Source organism: Hyaena hyaena, unplaced genomic scaffold (assembly GCF_003009895.1).
Source record: "Hyaena hyaena isolate Hyena2069 unplaced genomic scaffold, ASM300989v1 scaffold_83, whole genome shotgun sequence".
Lineage (NCBI taxonomy): Eukaryota > Metazoa > Chordata > Mammalia > Carnivora > Hyaenidae > Hyaena > Hyaena hyaena.
In genome coordinates, this window is record NW_024080715.1 from 188986 (window position 1) to 194985 (window position 6000).

Here is a 6000-nt window from a genome sequence, read left to right on the forward strand (position 1 = left end):
CAGACCAGTATCTTTGTGGTTTGCAGGTGTTAGAGGATTATACCCTGTGATGCTTTCTGTATTTTCATAAACTGGAATACATCAGGCAGGATTCAAACTCTGGACTACATGGCAGTAAAGACTGCTTTTATTTTTTCTTTTCTTTTCTTTTTTTTTTTTACATTAATTTATTTTTGAGAGACAGAGCACAAGTGAGGAAGGGGCAGAGAGAATGAGACACAGAATACAAAGTAGGCTCCAGGCTCCAAGCTGTCAGCACAGAGTCTGATGCGGGGCTCGAACTCACACCATGAGATCATGACCTGATCCAAAGTTGGATGCTTAACCAACTGAGCCGCCCAGGCATCCCGAAGACTGCTTTTATCTTTATGCTCCCTCTTTAAGAAGCTATCTTTGACTCTAACACCCAAGCTTCACTCATTCTGCCTAAGTGCAGGACTTTAGTGTCCATTTCTCTCATCTGTTTGATTGGAGTTGCTTCCTAAATGAATTTCATTTCTCTCTCAGAGTTCACCACCTCTTACATGATTATGTCAAATACACATCTTGTCTTCTTACAAGCTTTCCTAAACTTTTCAAGAATCCTCATAGACTGCAGGTTCAAGTTCAAGTTATTATAGCCACGATCTCTGTAATTGAGACTCGGCAAACTGTATAACCTTAATGGATTCACAGAAGTACTTCAGAGGTTTCACAAACATTATATACTTTTTAAAGTTTATTTATTTTTGAGAGAGAGAGAGAGAGAGAGAGTGTGTGTGTGTGTGTGTGTGTGTGTGTATGTGTGAGTGGGGTGGGGCAGAGAGAGAGAGAGGCTACAGGCTTTGAGCCATTAGCAGGGAGCTGGATGCAGGTCTCACACCCACAAATTGAGAGATCATGGCATGAGCCAAAACTGGACACTTAACTGACTGAGCCACCCAGGTTCCCCTGTAATCATTATATTTTGACAATAAATCTTAAATTATGGTTGAGCTACTCTATCAATTCTAACAAAGCAGTTGCATGTACACATAATTGTGATGTATCTCTGATTTTAACATAATGAAGGTTACCAAATTGTTCAATTGGGAATAATGTTTCTTTCTCTTCTCAATGCCTGTGTTTCAACTTACAAAATAAGTCAGTGATTAAGAAGGTTGAGGGGGTGTCTGGGTGGCTCAGTTGGTTAGGCAGCAGGCTTTGATTTCCAGCTCAGGTCTTGATGTCAAGGGGTCTTGAGATCAAGCCCCACCTCAGGCTTTGTGCTGAGCATGGAGCCTGCTTCAGGTTCTCTGCCTTCTGCCCCTGTCCCACGCGCACTCTCTCTCTCATTAAAAAAAAAAAAAAAAAAAAAAAAAAAAAAAAAAAAAAACATTAAAAAAAAAAAAAAAAAAAAAAAAAAAGGGAGGTTCTGTACTTATCTTTTTATCATTTCGCCTCTGCATGTTAACTGACTTAAATTTGTATAGCTGTATAATACTTGGATGCCCTACTTGGATGGATTTACTGCCTAGCATTATTTCTCATTATAGCATAGTAGTTGTTCAATAAGAGCACCTAAAGCATTTCATGGTAATGTTGTACAATAGATCGCATTGAAAAAGTTGTTTTCAATTTTGGTCACTTCGTGTCTGAAATTTATATGTATAAACAAAAGCAGCCAATGTTATTAGTGATTAACTATTGAAGCAAACATTTTCTGCTACTTTTCTTTCAAGCTTCTAATCTTTTTTTTTTTAAGTTAATTTATTTTTGAGGGCAGGGCGGGCAGAGAGAGAGGGAGAGAGAGAATCCTGACTCAGAGCTTGATCTCACCAGCTCTATGATCGTGACCTGTGCCAAAATCCAGAGTCAGACACCTAACCAACTAAGCCACCCAGGCACCCCGATCTACTTTAATTGAAGCAGATTTTAGGGATTTTAGTGCAAGCTGCAATGCAAATCAGAATTTATTAGTATTGTACACCCAAATAGAAAAAATAAGAAAATAATCAGGCATTAACTCATGGTTGCAAACTTTTTGTTTATCAAAAAAGCTTTATTATCATCATTGATTTCATTTTTTAACAGAAAAATATTATGCAACTAAAATGAAAAAAATCACATTTAAATTATAAAGTGCTACTTATCTATTTTACATTATTTGGGTTATAAATGCAATTTTATTTGAAAGTAAATATTTACTAATTATGTTTGAAAACTATGGCTTTGACTAACTCAGCCTACCTTCTGCTCCACATCTATATAGAAGGCCTTCTGACTTGGGCCTTTGTTTGTATCTTCCTTTCTATTATTAAAATAAAATGCAAAGTGGAGACCAAACTTGAAAATTCCCTAAGCAAACAAAAACATTTAATCCATGTAAACAAAACTAAATCTTATTTCATGAACATAAGTGAAATTTAGGTTATTTCTTATAAATGGCTCTGATAAACAAGTCATCTTCCTAAGATGGTATAAGATAATCACTTAAAAATTTTTATTAAGATATAATTGACATAGAACATTAGTTTCAGTTATAGAACATAATGATTTGATATTTGTGTATATTGCAAGAGGATCACCACGATATATCTAGTTAACAGCCATTACCACATATAGCTACAATTTTTTCTTGTGATGAGATAATTAAAATTATATACAATACAGTATTATTAGCTATAGTCACCATGCTGTACATTACCTCCCATGATTTATTTATTTTATAACTGGAAGTGTGTACCTTTTGACTCCTTAACCCATTTGCCTACTCCTTACCCCCTCTGACAAGCAGCATTTTGTTATCTATGAGTTTGGAGATTTTTGTATGTTTTTCAGTTTTTAGATTCCACATGTAAGTGAGATGATATGGTATTTGTCTTTCTCTATCTGACTTATTTCACTTAGCATAATACCCTCAAGTTCCCTCCATGTTGTTGTAAATGGCCACAATGTCTTTTTTATGACTGAATTTTATACCTATATAATCATAATTATACATATAATTATATATAATCATATAATTACATATAATAATATATAATTATATATAAATATATATATAATATGAGACACTTTCTTTTTTTTCTTTTTTTAAAAGTTTATTTATTTTTGAGAAAGACACAGTGTACCAGCAGGGGAGGGGCAGAGAGAGAAGGACACACAGAATATGAAGCAGGGTCCAGGCTCTGAACTGTCAGCATAGAGCCCCATGAACCATGAGATCATGACCTGAGCCAATGTCCGCTTAACCAACTGAGTCACCCAGGTGCCCCATAGAGACACATTTTCTTTATCCATTCACTCATTGATGGACACAGGTTGCTTCCTTCCCTTGACTATAGTAAATAATAGTCAATATATGCAATTTGAGCCCTTTCATCTGGTTTTCCACAGTGGCTGCACCAATTTGTATTCTCACCAACAATGCACAAGTGTCCCCTCTTCACATCCTTGTTAATACTTACTATTTTTTGTCCTTTAGATTCTAGCCATTCTGACAAGTATGAGGTGAAAGCTCATATGGTTTTTATTTGCAATTCCCTGATGATTAGTGATCTTGAGCACCTTTTCAGATACCTGTTGATTGGGTGATTTTTTGTGGCACAATCCTGCTAATTATGCTCTAAGACAACTATTAATTCCTGCAATAATATATTTGAAAAAAATTCTGCCAAGAGACTGTGACACCCTTTATTTATTTTCATATTATGTTCCAAGTTTATCATTTTAGCTGCTCAGTAGAGCACAAGTCAGGGTCACTTATCCAGCAATAGGGAACCAATTCATTACATTATAGTACATCTTTTTGTTGTTGTTGTTTTGTTTAATGTTTTTTGGGGGGGGTCGCAGAGAGAGAGAGAGGGAGACACAGAATCCAAAGCCGGCTCCAGGCTCTGAGCTGTCACCACAGACCCCAACATGGGGCTTGTGCTCATGAACTGCAAGATCATGACCTGAACCAAAGTCAGACACTTAACCAACTGAGCCACCCAGGCGACCCTATAGTACATCTTTTTGAAAGGCTATTATGCTACCGCTAAAAAGTAAGAATTTCAAGTATGTGTGGAAATGTTTAGAATAATCATAAAGGGCAGAATTCAAACTGTAGTCTATAATGATCACAGCTGTGTTATATAATTTCACATAAGGCCAAAACTGAAAAAGACCGCTGAAAAATGAGAAAAAAAATACATAAAATGAAAGCAAGACTTTAGGTATTTTCTGTCATTGCTGAAAATATTATATGGCTTTTAATTAACTTTTAAAAGCACTGTACATATAGTTTCAGTGTGAGTTCAAAATATCCATTTCAGGATCTCGAAGAGGTATTTGTACTCCCATATTCATTGCACCATTATTCACAATAGCCAAGATGTGGAAGCAACCTGGATGTCCACTCACAAAGGAATGGATTAAGAAAATGTGATATATACAAACCTTACAAAAGAAGGAAATTTTGCCATATGTGACAACATGAATGAACTTGGAGGATGTTATGTTAAATAAAGTAAATCAGCCCCAGAAAGACAAGTACTGTATGATTCCACTTATACGAAGTATCTAAAAAGAGTCAAATTCATAGAAGCTGAGTAGAATGGTGGTTGCCAGGGGCTCAGGGAGGGGGAAATGGGGGAGTTGCTATTCAACAAGTATGAAGTTTTAGGTATACACAATGAGTAACTTCTAGAGGTCTGCTGTACGACATTGCATGTAGTTAATAATACTGTATTGTGCAGTTAAAAATGTGTTAAGGTCTATCTCCTGTTGTATTCTTAACACAACATTATATATATATAATTAATATATATATTTCCCAGTGTAGTATATTTAAATATATTTCATATACACATATATGAATATATTTCTTACATACACATATATGACCTATATTTAAATATACTACACTATTAACACATGTAATTTACACTATTAAATATATTAAATATACTACACTATTACACATGTAGTTAATAATACTGTATTGTGCAGTTAAAAATGTGTTAAAAGGGTCTATCTCATGTTTTCTTAACACAACATAATATATATAAATTAATATATGTGTTTTCCAGTGTGGTATGTTTAAATATATTTCATTAACATATATTTCATATATATATGTATATATGCACACACATATACACACAAATATGTATTTCCAATTTGGTTACTAACTTTGCCTTCTCCAGTCTCAACTTGGAAATCCAGGGGAGGGTTTTAGGAGACTAGATGTTGTATTTCATATCACACACTAATCATTCCTGTGGCAGCCCACAATGTGTCCTAAGTTCTTTCACATAGAGCAGCTTAGTTAACATTATACTTATAGGGGAATTTTCTCTCCCTTTTCTTTTTTCCTCTTTCTCTCTTGGCAGATGATAATCTCAAAATGGAATTGCCAGAGGCTCCTGGCTGGCTCAGTCAGTTGAGCATGTGACTTTTGATCTGGGTGTTGTGAATTCAAGCTCCACATTGGGCTAGAGATTACTTAAATATATTCTTTTAATGTTTATTTATTTTTGAGAGAGAAAGGGTGTGAGCAGGATAGGAGCAGAGAGGGAGTGGGGGTAGAGAGAGAGAGAATATCCCAAGCAGGCTCCACACGGTCAGCACAGGGCAGGGCTCGAACTCATGAACCATGAGATCATTACCTGAACCAAAATAAAGAGTTAAACGTTCAACCATCCGAGCCACCCAGGTGCCCCTTCAATTTTTTTTTAAAACAGATCAGTGTGGAGCCTGTTTATGATTCTCTCTCTCTCTCTCTCTCTCTCTGTCTCTCCCTCTGCTCCTCTCCCCCCCTCTATCTCTCAAATTAAAAAAATTAAAATTAAAAAGAAATAATTGGGTTCCCAGTTGCTTCAATGGATGTAAAAAGTTAGAGTAGATAAAAGTTTTATTCAACTTGGGTTTACATAAAGACCTCTAGAAATCAATAAGACTGAATTCTTGCTCTCCCTCACCAATCACCACCTCCTCCAGATCATCTGAATCAGTAAATGTCACTGCCCTTGGCCAAGTAGCTCTTGGTAAAAACCT